Source organism: Plecotus auritus (assembly GCF_963455305.1).
Source record: "Plecotus auritus genome assembly, chromosome: 3".
In the NCBI taxonomy this organism is placed as follows: Eukaryota; Metazoa; Chordata; class Mammalia; order Chiroptera; family Vespertilionidae; genus Plecotus; species Plecotus auritus.
In genome coordinates this window covers 142967874-142985476 of record NC_137772.1, presented here as the reverse complement: position 1 = coordinate 142985476, position 17603 = coordinate 142967874, and the positions used below count along the sequence as shown (strand labels likewise).

General features: G+C 35.6%; 1 protein-coding gene across 4 annotated transcripts in view; it reads right to left on the bottom strand.

Moving 5' to 3' along the window:
- The window catches only part of MGAT4C (MGAT4 family member C), a 780710-nt gene that overhangs the window by 257190 nt on the left and 505917 nt on the right, over positions 1-17603 (bottom strand). The window contains exon 1 of one of the 4 annotated variants that reach the window (XM_080661847.1): positions 10816-11003. The exons of the other annotated variants lie outside the window; for them this stretch is intronic. The gene's annotated coding sequence lies outside the window, so the exon portion shown is untranslated. Of the gene's footprint in view, positions 1-10815; positions 11004-17603 lie in introns of those variants that run through there. 4 annotated transcript variants of the gene reach the window in all.

Below are 17603 nucleotides of genomic sequence, written 5' to 3'. Positions count from 1 at the left end.
TCCCCCTGTGGGAGCGCACTGACCACCAGGGGACAGCTCCTGCATTGAGTGTCTCCCCCTGGTGGTCAGTGTGCATCATAGTGACCAGTTGTTCTGGTCGTTCTGCCGTAATGGTCGCTTTGGCTTTTATTATATAGATTCACTAGTTGCTATACCCCTTGCTGGGTCTACACTTCTTCATATTCTTCAACTATTCCTGTGTTGCAAAGGGCCCTTGTTATATTTATATCAAAAGTTAACTATAGATATTGACAGTATTTTTTTTGTTTGGCATGTAACTTAATGTGCACAAACTATAATGTTATTTGATATACTAATGTACTATAATTAGTAATGGTGTCATACACATATTAGTGACAAGGTGGCTATAGAGATGAAGAAGCATTTAATACTCTAGAAAAGTTCATTCACTTTTTCTTTCTATAATTAAAAATGCTTTTGTTTTTCTCTGGTGCAAATACTTTTTTTTTGCCAGTTTCTGTTTGCCTATACCATTTATTTAGCTGCTATTTTTTACTCTCTGTGTTTTATTAGATGCTGGGGGTTCAATGGTTGACTCAAACCAGACTCTGCCATTACTTTAATAAAGTTTAAAGGCGAGTGGTGAAGATTGAAATTGAAAATTTAATCAAGCTGCAACTCTTGCAAGTGTAAACTATTATTTTAAGAGCTTGTAATTGGAAAATTTAGTCTGGTCAAGGAGGTCATGGAGGACTTCCTTAAGGATGCACTTCTTTTACTGAGATTTGAATGGTGAGTAGGAGTTACTAGTAAATCTGTGAAGAATATTGAGAGAAACCTGCTACCCAGTGGAACAGCATGAGTTGAGTTCAGTGGTGGGACAGAGAAGACATTGTAAGAAAGATGCAAATGTTGCTGGAATTCACACACCATTTTGCACCTTGCAAACTATATTAGTTTTGTCATTGTCCTGTAAGGAATAGAAAGCTATTTAAGAGTTTTAGAGACAAGGGGACGAAAAGAGGCTATGGGAGAGAGGAAAAGAAATGTCATGTTCAAGTTTGCTTTTCCTGTATGAAAGTTCGAATGGATTTCCTCCCCTCCGCAATGCCTTTTCCTTCTGGATCTAAAGATAGGATTTCGTTTTAGTTCTCCTCCTGAATCAAAGGCCTCACATTCTTAGTATCCTTTGCTTGTTGGGGCTCCTCTTCACAACCTTTAAATAGGGGAACTCCCTATAGCTTTTTCTCTAGTTGATGTTCTTCGGTGTGATTGTTTTTGCAGTCAACCATATGAAGTTGGTTATTAAGTGTCTCAACTCCAGTATTGTATATCCAATAGCTACAAAATATATATCTTTTGTGCTTTAATGGGCATCTCAATAGCATATCCAATGTATATATACAAACAAAGAAAACCAGTTTTTTGCTTGTTTGTTTTTGTTAATTCTCACTTGAGAATACTTTTCCTTTGATTTTTAGAGAGAGTGGAAGGGAGGGGGACAGACACAGAAAGAGAAACATCAATTGATTGCCTCCCATATGCAGCCTGCTCCTGAAGTACGTGCCCTTGACAGGAATCAAACCTGTGACCCTTCAGTTCACAGGCCAATGCTCTATCTGCTGAGTCAAATTGGCAAGGGAAAAAAAAGAGTTTGTATCCTTCCTTCCTCAGTCAGTCAAGCATTCATTTAACAAACATCTGCTGAATCCTTTTCCAGGCCATGGGTATTCAAAGAAAAATTAAGCAGAGTCCTGGACTTCAAGGGAATAAAATATCTATCTATATATATATATATATATATATATATATATATATAAAGAGGTAATATGCAAATTTGTCTGGGACGCCTTAACAGTCACAACCAGCTCCAAGCTTTAACAGTCAGGACCAACGCAGTTCGGAGCACGCCCCCACTCCAGCAGACATACACAGGGGTGGGGTGGCCTGCTCCCAGCGGCCAGGGCGCGGCTTGGAGCAAGCCCCCACCCCAGTGGACACACACAGGGGTGGAGGCCTGCTCCCAGCGGCTGCGGCGTGGCTCGGGGAGCAAGCCCCCAGTGGACACACACAGGGGGGTCTCTGCGTGTGAGCTGCAGAGGAAACACCTTTTCTGACCGCTCATTGGCTAATCTCCCTGTATGCCACTTGCAGTGTTCTTGGTAACTTGGGTAATAAGAATCCAAGAAGGTGATCTAAGGTTTTTTCCACCTCACTCCTGGAGGAAAAAATGAAGGTCCGCTGCTGGAGGGGCTAAGAAATGTCATATCCTACCCTAGCCAGTTTGGCTCAGTGGATAGAGCCTCAGCCTGCCAATCACAGGGTCTGGGTTTGATTCTGATCAAGGGCATGTACCTAGGTAGCAGGCTCCTCCCTGGCCAGGGCCCAGGTCAGGGTTCATGCAGGAGGCAACCAATCGAAGTGTCCCTCTCACATTGATGTTTCTGTCTTTCCCTCTTCCACACTCTCTAAAAATCAATGGGAAAATATCATCAAGTGAGGAAAGAAAAAGAAGAAAGAAAGAAAGAAAGAAAGAAAGAAAGAAAGAAAGAAAGAAAGAAAGAAAGAAAGAAAGAAAGAAAGAAAGAAGAAAGAAAGAAAGAAAGAAAGAAAGAAAGAAAGAAAGAAAGAAAGAAAGAAAGAAAGAAAGAAAGGAAGAAACTGTCATATCCTATGAAGAAACATCTTGAAAATGCCTAAAAAGTTGTCATTTTTTCATGGTGAAGGGACTGAAGTCCGTGTTGATGAAAACACCTTGGGGGCTGCGGCAGTTGGCAATGGCAGCAGTAGTGGGGTGGTGGGGGTGGCACCTTCCCCTGATCAGCCTGGTCACCTCCCGCAGAGAGAGGCCAGACTAGGGCTCCCACTCCCCACAGAGAGCGGGCCTAAGCTTTAAGTAGGACATCCCCTGAGGGCTCCCAGATTGTGAGAGGGGACAGGCTGGGCTGAGGGACACCCCCACCCCAGTGCACGAATTTCATGCACCAGGCCTCTAGTTCTCTATAATTAGTTATCATATTTCCTATGCTTAACTATCACAATCCTGTATTCTAATTAAGTTTTTGATTATATATTTTCCCTTTCCTTAAAATGTTTACTTTCCTGATGGTAATCTCCACATCTTTAATGCCTCACAGTTCTTGCCTATTTCTTACCATCAAGATCATTTATCTTTCCTGAAGGATTCACTAGCATCCCATATGTGACATTGCTCTGAGAGTTAATACTAAAAACCAAGGCAAGCAGGAATTTGTTCTACTAGAAATAGGCAGGCAACTGTCTTTTGTCTCTTGGGATGACCTGTCCTATTGTCTCTAGTGCCTTGCCATGACACCCATATTTCTGATGTAACATCAACACCCCACCTATCTCTGTATCTCTACCACCTGCCAGAGTGCCCATAGCATTGTAGATATGGGAGCCTGTAGATAAGCCTAATTAATTATGTCCTCATTGGATGTCATCTTTCTCTCCATATTGGAGACTCATTATTGCATAAATGAATACATTTATAGTAACTGTTTTGGGGACAGTCTTCAGAAATAACTATGAAAATAATTAGTGTATGCTATTCACTAATGTTTAGTACCTCTTTCTCTCTTCCCTCAATACTAACTTGTGTTTACCATAAGTCACATGCCACCTGAATCACAAGAAAGGAGTAGGATGATATTTAATTTTTTCCCTTAAGATATATTTTTAAGAAATCTTTTAGATTATGCTATTTAATTAATTTTAAAAATAGTTACGCTGAATTGAGCTATGTGATAAGAAGGGAGTTCATTCCCCTGGATCTTCCACCTGAAATTAGCCCAATATTGAAATGTTGGGTCATTCAGGATCAGACATTTCCACTCCTTGGCTAATATCTGGTCACAATCAGCAAGAGTGAAAAATAGCTGACTCAAGGACTCTTTCGTAAACTCTGATATTCTCAATTCTGTCAAGTGTTTCCCTTCCCTGTATTCTTACTAAATGGGTTATCCCATTGAATATTACCCATTATTTAAAATAAATTAGCAGACTTGGGAATCTAATAATGCCATTTGAAATCTAATGAAGTGGTTCTCTGGGCCTTTTTAGTCCTCTGATGTGTCAGACTGCTTTAAATAGTCTTGGTTCATCTTGTTTTGTTTCTTTTAGGAAGCATTCCACATTTACTCAAATCCACAACGCTGTCTCATCACAGACTTTCCAAAGTATTTTAATTTAGAAGAACTCAATTTAACCTTCCATAGTTATGATCAGGTTGTACCTACTGGTTTTTTACAGCCAGCATCTGCTCTGATACTTTGGTTCTAATTTTTAGTCCCCCTTCATCCCTGCCTCCAGTCATAGCACTTACCTGAATGCATTGTTTTTTCTCCTCCCATTTTGACTTGGTACGTAAGGAAGGCCCCAGTGCCTGACATATCCATTTCTGGTCCTGTCTTGAAATATTCTCTATTCATTTTTAAAAACTCTACTAAATGACAAATTATTTGGGAAAAAAAAATGTTCTTTTTTTTTTTTACAGGTAAGAATAAGCCCCTCAGAATCCTGCCCATGCCTGTAACATGAAACTTATCACAACACATTATGATTATTTATGTTTGACTTTGTGTTGGCCTCTAGGTCATGGGCCTTTGAGGGCAACAGTGGTGACTTGTTCATTGTGGTCATGTCATAGGTGCTCAATAACTGTGTGCCTGCAGTTTAAATAATTTATGGAATGACTCAGAACATTTAGGAGTGAAGACAAAATAAGTTAGTGAAATTATAAGGTTTTTATTTTATGTTTTACAAGTACATTAACACCTCGATTTTACAAGATTATAAACTGTTGGTTAGAGGGTTTTTGTGTGTGTGTTTTTTGTACTTTTCTTTTGCGTCTCTCTTGATGTAAGATTGAGGACATGTTAGACACTTCACTGAAATAAAACAAAGCAGGTTTTAAAAATCAAAACATTCTTACTTTGCCTTTCAGAGTATGTTAGGGATACAGAACAGTATGAGTTAGAAAAGGACTCTAGCCTAATTCTATCACCATTTCATCACCCATGAGAGACAATGAGTTGTTGGAAAGCAGGAGTGTTGGTTTCTGTAAAACCTTTTATAGCTACACATTTCAAGCTCTCATCAACTGACAAAAAATAATGGTATCCTAATAAAACCTTAATATGCAAATCGACCAAACTGCGGAAGGAGCGGTAGCTATGATGCGTACTGACCACCAGGGGGCAGAAGCTCAACACAGGAGCTGCTCCCTGGTGGACAGTGCGTTACCACAGGGGCTGCTCAGCCAAAAGCTGGGCTCACGGCTGATAAGTGCAGCGGTGGTGGAGGAAGCCTCTCCCCCCTCTGCTGCAGGCGGTGGTAAGGAGTGAGGGATCCCAGACTGCGAGAACCCCAAACTGTGAGAGGGATGTCTGACTTCTGGCAGGCGGACATCCCCGGAGGGGTCCCACACTGTGAGAAGGTGCAGACCAGGCTGAGGGACCGCCCCCCAGTGTACGAATGTCATGCACTGGGCCTCTAGTAAAAGATAAAGGCAAATAGTGTAAAATAGAAAAAAAAAACATAAAGGAGAAAACTACAGAATTTTCCATTTATATTATTGACATTTATATGATTTAAAAGCTGGGAAACACTCCTAAAAGTTATTAAATCCATTTTTTACTTAATCTATTTTTCAGATTTAAAATGTGAAATCTAAGACATATCAAAAATTTTATATGCAGTAACTGATAGGTCTATGTCTAGTACTAAAAACTCCAGAAATCAGTAGCAAGCTATAAAGAGCAATTAGTATGATTATTGCCCAACGGTTTTGTGTTTGCTGTATACCAGAGGTTTTGTGTTTGCAAATATTGATTTTTAATGAAACACCTAAATTAATTAAAACATGCACACCATACTAAATAAGTCAGCATGGTGAAAACATTAAAAGGAGGCAGCACTGGTTAAGCTCATAGTATACGTCAGACACTGCTCTCAGTGCTGATAAGATGAGCTCACAGAACTTTGCAACAACCCTGTGAGGTAGGTGCCACTTTCATTTCCCCCAGTTTTCATATGAATAAATAAGATTGGAATGCGGTGTGGCAGGAAATCATACTCAGGTAGTCTGTTCCCAGAAACAATATTTTTACCACAGTTCATGCAGAGAAACAAGCAAAAAACATCTTTGAGAGCATCTGATATTTATTGCTCTACTGAACAGGACTGTTTGTTCGTCCAATCATCGTCTGGATGTTCTTAAATTAAAATTGCGAAAAGTTACTGGCACTTAACTTTGCACTATACCTATCAATCCAACAGATTTTATCATGCTCTGCCCCACATTATAAATTTCATCCAGCTCAATATCTCATCGGACTGACTGCAGTACCAATAAGTACACTCTGTTTTAGTAAAAATACATTTTCACACTGATTCAAATGCTATGGTCACCCTGAGAGATGGCAAAATGGTAGTCACTTCGGAATGAAAACTGTGACCATGACAGTCTTTACACTGTGCTCAGTTCCTTGCACTTAAAATCAGAATTGCAGAACAACCAGTTTTCTGCTTTGAGCAGATTTTGTACTTGAAAATCACGTGATGTCAGTTTATATTTTATTAATCACAAATATTACCAAAATTAATTCTGGAATACTGGTAGGTAAAAGTAGCTAAATTCAAGGCCTAGTGTCTTGTAAAACTTTTTTTGCAAAACAACCATGGCTTTATATCCCTTGAATTTAGCTAATTCAGACATTTTATTATTGTATTCTAATTCCAGTCCTTAATTCTGCACATTTCAAATGCATATTAGTAAAAGGTATAAATTCAGAGATATAATATTATTTTTCAATATCAGGGATATAATTTTATATACTATTATAAGAGTAAATTTGTGCTAAATTAACTATGTGCAGGCAACTTTGAATTGTTTTATAATTTATATGTAGGTCACTAGATTGATTCGTTAGTAGCTAATTAAATGATACCATCTAAAATGGTTTATCTTCAACCGATAGGTTCTATGTACAGATTGATTTTTCTCTGAAGAGGTTAGATTGCAGGCTCTTTTAAAAAAATCACTGGACATCTGTAAATAAATTCAGTGGGTAGTAAATATCATTTTCAGTTCAACTCTCCTAGCACTACTATTAATATATGTCAAACTACTGAAAAAAAATGTGTTAAACTTTACATTATTTCTTGTTTGCTTCTTTCAAATACAAACTGCTATCATTTGGAAGATATTTTTAATCATTTAAAAAGAAAACATAAAATTCATCTATTTCTTAATCTCCCGTTTATACTACCCAAACCCCATCTAAAGCCAAACAACTGTAAAATTGTTTTATGACTATCAATGCCTTTTTTATAAAGTAGGATAAATTATATGCCAAGATTGCTTGAATGTACCCTACAAATACAAAATCGCTTTGTCCAAAAATGTTTTTTAGAATACATTGTAATTTAAGCATTTTATTTTTATAAAGTTGCAGTGATTACATTCCGAACCAAATATGAGTTATAATTAATTGATAGATATTTTTCACAATACTTAAGTGTAAAGTACTTACAAATCTATTTTAGGTTAGAACATACATAAACTTGATACATAGAAACACAAGAAATACAAGTAAGTCCATTTCTGAACCTGTTTCCCATTTCCTAGCAAGTTTATTGTTTTATTAAACTACACCTTGAAATACATTCTATTTTGTTCATAATTTAAAGATAAGAGCGTGACAAATAGAAAAAGAGCATGGATCTTTTATATTGTTCAGTTACAAATAAATTCAAGCACCAAGATGAGTTTTTGGCACAGAGTAGATAATAAAAAATATATTAATAACTAGTTAAATAGCCACACATATGAAGGAAGATGGGGGGGAGAAAAGAGAGAAGAGAGATTGTTTGGTTGATTGATTCATTGATTCATTGGGAGCATTGAAATTTGAAAGCCTGTTTCTAAATTCTGACTTCTTCATTTACTGGTTTACTGATCGGGCCATCATTGGCAACAAGTTAATAACTATGAGTCTTTGCTTCAATAACTGCATAATATCAATTACTTTATTATAGACCAGTTATTAAGAATAACAGATATTATGTCTGTAAACACCTTTTAAATTTTAAAGTAAATATAACTATGTTTATGTACATAAGATATGCATCTAAATAAATATTTATGCATTCACATAAAATTGCTAAGATGACATCATAGCTACTATATTCTTGACTTAACTAAAAAGTTGGCCACGAAGTCCAGAATTTCACACTGTTAAGACAAGCATAGAATTAAAGACACATCCAAATACTTCAACAGAGAAAGTACAAAACTAAGTGGTATCGTGAATTCAATAATTAAAAGAAGCCAATGATGGTGCTTACCTAAATAAAGTACTCAGAGAGGATTAAGGCATACTAGAGGAAAAAAAAATGTTATTTTGGAATAAGTGATGATATAATTTGAGGAACAATTTTCAAAATAAAATAATATATTACCTTCAGCCTCTGGAAAATGAAGAGAACTTCAGAAGGGTTAATATATATCTTTTTATCACTGTGCACTTTTCCCACCTCTTCTTAAGACCTATAAAACCTGTCACTTAGTAACATTTAGCTTGGTGTACCACATACAGAGAACTTGTTAATGCAGAGGAGAAAAATGCAAAAGAAGAAAATGATAATCACATAATTCAGACAAAGGACTATGTGATAGAAAGGAGGCAAGCAACACAGAAATACATGTAGCACCCGGAATCTTTTACCTATGGCTTCCTGCACTACAAATTCTTCCCTGGGAGTATGCAGCATGAGAAATTGCTATGATCCCATTGATGTGCTCTCTTCAAAAATATGAAATAAAAAGTAAAAACTTTATGTCAATGAAGTCCCCCATCCAGGTAGATCATATCATGCAAATCCTGTTATACAAAGTTTTTCAAAGGAAAACAAGGAGATAAGCAATTCTGCCACTGCAATCACTCTCAAAGCAGTGCATTTTTATGATTAGAGACTCTAACACTGAGAGAAGCATTCATACACTGCAGAAAATGCAACTTTAAATGTCTAGACTGTTCATTGCCTGGGTGTGATTTCCCTCATTGCTGATAGAATGATAGAAATAGGTTTTTACAGAATTAATTGTTAGAAAACAAATGCTTTCCCTTGGTCAAGATTGATCCCCTGTGAAAATGACAGAGTCAATACCTTTGGATTATTCAACTCCACTTTAAAGTACTTAAGGAAAAAAAAATCATTTCAAAGCAGTGACTCATTCTTTCAAGTTCACATTATCAAACTTTTGAATTCTCATTTTTAGATTTTTGAAATTCACAGAATAACCAACATAAATCTCCCTGTAAAAAATTAACTCCAGATACACATTTGTAAGCTTTGGAGATTTAGTGGATCGTGTGCTGTCTTGCCTGAGACAACAAAGCTCAGTTCTTTAGATTCCATTAATACATACCTGACACTTTCTATAAACTCAGTTTTGTTCAGATCTGAATTGACTGAGGAGACAAATCGAACAACAGTTATGTCAAGCGCTGCCAAACAGGACTGGGCTAGTAGGAGATTGGGAAGTGTGGCACAGCTGAGAAATGCCTGTTGTCTTTAAGTACAACTTCAGCACCTCCAAACCCTGATTTCTAATTATCCAAATTACTGGTTTGCACAGACAGTGATATTTGATGGTAAAACAGAGTAAAAATAAATCTGAAAAGCATGAGCATATTGAAGCCTGATAGACGAGTCATCATCATTCAAAAGTTTTATTACCCTATAAAAGATGGAGATGCTAGTAAGAGTACATGTTATATTAAATAACAGCTACTTACAATGCTCTGTGTCTTCCTCTAATAAACAATTGCATTCAACTTTAAAATAACAGCTGTCTGCTAATTTATTGTGATAATAAACAATAGCTGAGGAGTTAAAAGTGTTTTTGAATTCTTCATTTGGGAGCATGAAACCTCCTGCCAAGTAAAAGCTTTCATTGTATTTGATTTTTCAGGATCCCAGTCAGGTTCAGTCACCTATAGTCACAGCAATTCAACAACTGTAAATATATTTGTTTTGCTACAATACTGTGAGGATCCTCAGATGTAAATATTATTTATTATAAATGATTAAATAATTGAAAGCTCTCTTTTCGGGGTTTACATAATCTGCAGATACATAAAACACAGTATTTTGTTAAGTATTTGAAAGCATTTAGTGCAATACATGATTCTAACATCTCTTAATTCTAGGGGGAAAAAAACTCCCACGCTGTTCCTTAAACCTATTTGCTAATATCATTTAAAAATAAGAAATATAAATACAAAGTGCTACAACTTTATTTCAGAAGCTAAAGTCTTTGCTCACTGGGTACATTTTGTTTTCCTGTATAGATACAACTTTGGAAAACTGTCCCAAAGAACTATCACTTAACAATTACAAAGTTTGAATCATTTTAAATTTATAGCAATACTACTTGGTTGACCATTTCTACCGCTACCCTTTGCTACTAATAGCAAAACAAAAAGAAATTAATCAGATGGTATACACAACCATATATAATTTTGAAAACACCTTCAAAAAGCATTCCTGTAATAGCAGTTACTTTCCTTTCTCTAAAGAAAAGCTATTTTGCCTGCCATTCATTTTCTACTGCAAATTAGTTGCCAGGTACACGTTAGCATGCTCTTCTTCAATTCATTTTGCTAAATCCCTACTTCCTTTTAATAATGCTAAACATTTCTCTGATTCAAATCTGAGTGGATAGTAATCTTGTTTGCCCCTGACAGCAGTTTCTCATCCTGTTTCCTCTGTTACATACGTCTACCTTTATTTTTAAAGAGAAGGTAAAACAGAAGAGGCTCTTACCAGAGACAGGGAAAACAATTCATTCAGCTAGATCCAACAGTGCTCTGTGCAGCCTGGCAGCATGAGTGATCCTTGGGCCTCACACAAAAGCGAGATAATTGGCTCTCAGTGAAGAGATGTAAACATCCATCATAATGGCACTGGGGCTGAAACTGAACGCTACCTCAGCTGTTCTGTGTACTCCGGCTGGAGGATGATGTCACAAACATCAACTGGGTGTACTCTCATTGGCTTCTGTTACCTGGAATCACATCTTAACCCTAAACTGGCAGCTGCAAATTGAAATGCTCATCTCTGACTAGAATTTTTGTCTGGAAAGGAAGTGAAAGTGATGTTGAGCTCCTGGAGGAAAGCAAACTGAAAATGCTGCTCCCAAATATGCTAAGACAATTTTACATAATTAATTAATTAGGATCTGTGGGAATTTTATTTCCCAAATATGCTTATTAAATACCAGTATTTATAAGAGGTATTCCACAGAATGAATAGTAAAGAAAAGATTAATGTAATTACAACATCCAGAATGTTAAATTTCTAATTACTTTTCATTGATTTTACAGAACCACCCCATGAGATTAAGAAAGTCGAGCTGAGAAAAATTACAGTGTACACAGTTGTACAGTGGTGTTTCAATCACTTTGGTCAGAGCAGCCAGCTGTATTTTTAAATCTTCTAATACAAATTAAAAAAAAATAAAATTGCATTTTACTCTCTGAATATTAAATAGTATGGCTGAAGTTTTGTGTCATAAAGCTTAAAGTATGAGATATTAAAAGAATAAAATTACTAAAATAATAATGTTAAACAGTGGTTTTTACAAAGAGTAATTTATAAGTCACTGGAACTTTAGAAAAACCCAGTTCAGTAATTGAAGACTACTATGTAGTATAGTTCTGTTTTCTTTGAGCACAAATGGGAAATAATTATTCATCCCTTACCCTCTATTCTGACAAAAGCCCAAGACTTCTGCTCAGGATTAAATCCAGTGGGAGAGGAAGATAATGGACTAAGCTGGTTGCAGCAGCTTGCTGCCAGAGGGACAAAACTGCTATCACCTTGAAATATATCCAAGTTTTCCCCACCAAAAGGAGCTGTCAGCTGCTAACTGTGAGATGCAAAAATTAGCAGAGCTATTCAATGACCAGCCTCTTCTAAATCCAGCTCAGTCATATCCCAGGGCAAGCCCTTTCAAAGCTATGCAGCTCAGCATGCGAACAGTATAACCACCTGGAGAGAGAGGGAGAGAAATTCACTTCATCCATCCCCACCTTTAGGGAAGGAGGTCACCAACAGTGCCCTTGTGTATCCTTCAGAATAATGGATTCAGGGCAAATAGTTCTTATAATACCTCCACATTTCCAATGACAGAAAATTATTATTATTGCACTGCTCAATTAGAGTTCTAAAAATTGAAAATATATGAAAAATATACTTTCATAGACCATATGTTCAAAATTTCCTTCCAAGGTTTGACTTTCATGAACATGGATTTGATTATTTGATTACGCTTAGTAGCAAGATTTCTAGATTTGAGTTCAAAACATCCGGTTTCTAATTCTCACCGTATCACCTACTATCTGTAAGAACTTTGGAAAATTAATAATTTTCATATATAGAATGAGAATGCTACCTACAGAAAAAAAGTTGATACAGGGAATAAATGAGATGAGATAATGTATCACATATGCAAAAAAAAGTATTATGTAAATATAAGATGGTTAATATTATTGCTATGCTAAAGATCAAATGAGTTCATTTTTAAAGCATTTGGATAATCTAAAGGGAAGAGTCAATCCAGTGTTTTCAAAATAATGAAGGAAAAAATAGTATCCTAAAGTCTTAAAATTTCAACACAAAATGCTGCAAATTAACTTATAAAACTAACTGATTTAGTGGTTTTTTTGAAGTTGTTGCCCCTCCCAGTATTATTTGTGACTTAATCATATTAGTCAAGTGCAAGAATCTAGACTCAAAAGGACTATTTGTCATAATGTACTTTGGGCCAATGTAAAAGACACTGTTCATTTATTTCTGTCTAAAAACATGGGAATTTAGATGGAAATGTGTATTAAAAAAGATTCATTGCCATGCAAAATGACATAAAATTGAATTACAGATCAGAAAAGATTAATTTGGACAATGAGAATGTCAACTGTATGCCTGGTAGACAAATGATAAAGCTAAGATATTGTAATTGCTAAAAAGATAAGTCATGAGAAAATAATTATTTTTAAAGTAAAATATGCACCTTCATGTCATACATTATATAAAAATTTAATGGTATAAATATTTAATGGCAGAGACAGATAACTAGAAAAATTAGATTTTATCTTGTTGCACATAGAATGTATGCTGATGTATATGCCATTCAGTTAATTGTTTTTATTGATTTTAGAGAGAGAGAGTAAGGGAGATAGGGGAGAGAGAGAGAGAGGAAGAGAGAGAGAGAGCGAGAAAGAGAGAGAACAGTTTGTTGTTTCACTTATTTTTGCATTCTTAGTTGATTTTTAAATTTTTGCATATACCCTCACTGGGGATTGAACCCAAAATTTGGTGCATAGGGCGGACACTCTAACCAACTGAATGGTCCCATTCAGTTAATTTTTAATATAAACAGATTTTAAACTTTCTTATCTTGTTTTGTATTTGGCTAGTACCCTGTCACATAGACACAACACATGATGAAAATTGGAAAATATGAATATCCTAGAACTCTGCAGGCAGACAATAGCAAATATCCACTTCCTTCACATGATTCCTTAATAAGTGAATACCTTGATAAAGGATCCCAGTTTTGTGTTATTAATACTATGTAAATAAGACTTTTTAAGAATACAGATTTTAATGCTTAAATAGTATAAAAGTCAAGTCTAATAAAGGCAGCAGTAAAATTTTAAGGGAGTTCACTTACAAAATATGAAAACAAACGTTTGAATTGCGTACAAAATAGGCAAGTTGATAGAATATGATTTAATTCTTGGAAAATGAATAGGGGAGAAAGGAGATATAGTAGAAAAATGTTTAAATAATTCTGGCTTATAATGATAAATGAATCTTTACCCCATACATTGTCAATTTTCAATTTTACTATAATGTATTAGAAATAATTTATATATATTTTATTTACAGAATTTATGTTTTAGTTTGAAATAATTACACCTATACACTCAAGAAAGTGTCTGATAAATATCTTACCTAATAATAGACAAACATGTAAATTGACTGTACCTCCTCTATGCCATAGCCAATCAGGAGTGAGTATGCAAATTAACCCAACAAAGATGGCTGGTTAATTTGCATATGCAGACAGGGAGCCGCTGGCTGGGGCAGGACGCCTGCTATGAGGGGGAAGGAGGGGAGGCCGAGAGAACTACAGGAGTGGTGCTCTGGCTGGGAGCAAGGACTTGGCGACTCGCTGGCGGCCAAGGAGCGGGGACTTGGCGGCTCCCAGGTGGCCAGGAGCGAAGCCAGGGGAAGGAAGGCCTATTCTTGCACAAATATCGTGCAACAGGCCTCTAGTAGCATATAATATACAAAGGAACAATGTGATTACTTTATTACTTTGTACATAACAACAGGAAAGTTGTATTTCTTTATATGGGCAGTAATCATCTGAAATCAATGATAAGTGAAAGTCATAAATCTTTTAGTAATTCTTTGGTAGTTTTTCTTTAGGAAGAGCTATATTAAAGGTCAGGAACTTCCAGTTCTTTATTTGCAGTGTGTCTTTTTGGGAAGTCTAATAATTCTTGAATGTCAGTCTGCACATGCATTGGGGTTAAAGCCAAAAATAAGACAGCGAATATGTAATGTGTAATATCACATTGATGATTAGATGAAAATTCTCACTACTATAATAAAATTGCAATAGTAAAAAATCCAACCTGATTATATAATGTAAAACAAAAATCCTAAATTTAGAAATGTTAAAACATTAAAGGACTGCAAAAAAAGTGAAAGAATGGGGTCAGTTTCTAATATACTGTTTATTACATCCATGTAGAAAGTAAGATACATTTTTGTCAAGATTTCTAAAATATCTCTAATTTTATTAAAAGGGAAAATAACAAACACCATTTTTATAACTATTTTGTCAACATTGTCTCATTATTTTTTACTTTTTTCCAACTAAAATGGCCAGCAAACACTTGTGAGTTCCAGAAAATAGACAAATATTTTAACGATAACAGCCACATACAAGCTTAAAATAAGAGAGGGAGAAAAAAAAACACTACAGGGATTAATCTAGGCTTTATTCTGACAAAATTTATGTTCGTGCAAGTATTCCAATATGAAGAACATTGATTCCATAAAAATATTTTTGACAAATCAAGGAAAAGTTATTTTGTAGTTCAATCCAAGTACACATCAATTTTACTGCATTTACATACTATATATTTTCCAGTAGTTGAAATTATTGCAGTATTAATTTCCTGATAATTATTTCTTCTTTTAAATTCTTTATTGTTTAAAGTATGATTACATATGTCTCCTTTTTCCCCCATTGACCTCCCCCCAGCTGTTCCCACCCCCCAGAACATGCCCTCACCTCCCTACTGTCTGTGTCCATGGATTATGCTTATATGCATGCATACAAGTCCTTTGGTTGATCTCTTACCCCACCCCCCGCCCTTCCTCTGCATTCCCTCTGATGTTGGACAGTCTGTTCCATGCTTCTATGTCTCTGGATCTATTTTTGTTCATCAGTTTATGTTGTTCATTATATTCCACAAATGAGTGGGATCATGTGATATTTATCTTTCTCCAACTGGCTTATTTCCCTTAGCATAATGCTCTCCATGTCAACCCATGATGTTGCAAATGGTAAGAGTTTCTTGTTTTTTACAGCAGCATAGTATTCCATTGTGTAGATGTACCAATCTTTTTAATCCACTCATCTGCTGATGGGCTCCTAGGATGATTCTAAATCTTAGCTATTGTAAACTGTGCTGCTATGAACATAGGGGTGCATATATCCTTTCTGATTGGTGCTTCTGATTTCTTGGGATATGTTCCTAGAAGTGAGATTACTGGGTCAAAGGGGTGTTTCATTTTTAATTTTTTGAGGAAACTCCATACAGTTATCCACAGTGGCTGCACCAGTCTGCATTCCTACCTGCAGTGCACGAGGGTTCCTTTTTCTCCACATCCTAGCCAGCACTTGTCATTTGTTGATTTGTTGATGATAGCCATTCTGACAGGTGTGAGAGGGTACTTCTTTATTGTTTTGATTTGCATCTCTCAGATGATTAGTGACTTAGAGCATGTTTTCATATGTCTCTTGGGCCTTCTTTATGTCCTTCTTGAAAAAGTGTCTATTTAGGTCCTTTGCCCATTTTTTTTTTATTGGATTGTTTATCTTCTTTTTGTTAAATTGTTTGAGTTCCCTATAAATTTTGGAAATTAGGCCCTAATTGGATATAACATTGGCAAATATGTCCTCCTATCCAGTGGGCTTTCTTGTTGTTTAGTTGATGGTTTCTTTTGTTGTTCAGAAGCTTTTTATTTTGTTGTAGTCCCATTTGTTTATTTTCTCCTTAGTTTCCATTGCCCTAGGATCTGTATTGGTAAATGTATTGCTATGACATATATCTGATATTTTGCTGCCTATGGATTCTTCTAAAATTTTTATGGTTTCCCATCTTATGTTTAAGTCCTTTATCAATTTGAGTTTGTGTATGGTAAAAATTGGTGGTCTAGTTTCATTTTTTTACATGTATCTGTCCAATTTTTCCAATATCATTTATTGAAGAGACTGTGTTGATTCCATTGTATGCTCTTGCCTCTTTTGTCAAATATTAATTGAGCATAATGGCTTGGGTCAATTTCTAGGTTCTCTGTTTTGTTTCCTTGGTCTATATATCTGTTTTTGTGCCAGTACAGGCAGTTTTGAGAACTGTGGCTTTGTAACATAGCTTGATATCTGGTATTGTGATCCCTCCAACTTTGTTTTTCTTTCTCAGTATTGCTGAGGGTATCTGGGGTCTTTTTTTGTTCCATATGAATTTTTGAAGAGTTTGTTTTAGGTCTTTGAAATATGCTGTGGGTATTTTACTGGGGATTGCATTGAATCTATAGATTGCTTTGGGTAGTAGTTATTTTAATAATGTTGATTCTATAAATCTATGAGCAAGGTATATTCTACCATTTATTTATGTCTCCCTCTATCTCTTTTTTCAACATCCTGTAGTTTTCTTAGTACAAGTCTTTTACCTCCTTAGTTAAGTTTATTCCTAGGTATCTTAATTTTTTTTTGTTGCAATGGTAAATGGATTATTTTTCCAGTTTCTCTTTCTGCGAGTTCATTATTGGTGTATAAAAAGTACATAGATTTCTGGGTATTAATTTTGTTTCCTGCTACATTGCCAAATTCATTTATTAAGTCTAGTAATTTTTTGATGGAGTCTTTAGGGTTTTCTATGTACAATATAATCTGTGACTAATGATAATTTTACTTCTTCTTTTCTAATTTGGATGCCTTTTATTTCTTCTTCTTGTCTTATTGCTATGGCTAGCACTTCCAATACTATGATGAACAGTAGTGGTGAGAGTAGGTATTCCTGTCTTGTTCCTGTTCTTAGGAGAAATGGTTTTAGTTTTTGCCCATTTAATATGATGTTGGCTATAGGATTGTCATATAAGACCTTTAGTATGTTGAGATATGCTCCCTCTATTCCCACTTTGCTAAACGTTTTTGTCAAGAAAGGGTGTTGGATTTTGTCAAAAGCTTTTTCTGGATTAATTGATATGATTGTTTTATTTTTGTCTCTCAATTTGTTTATGTGATG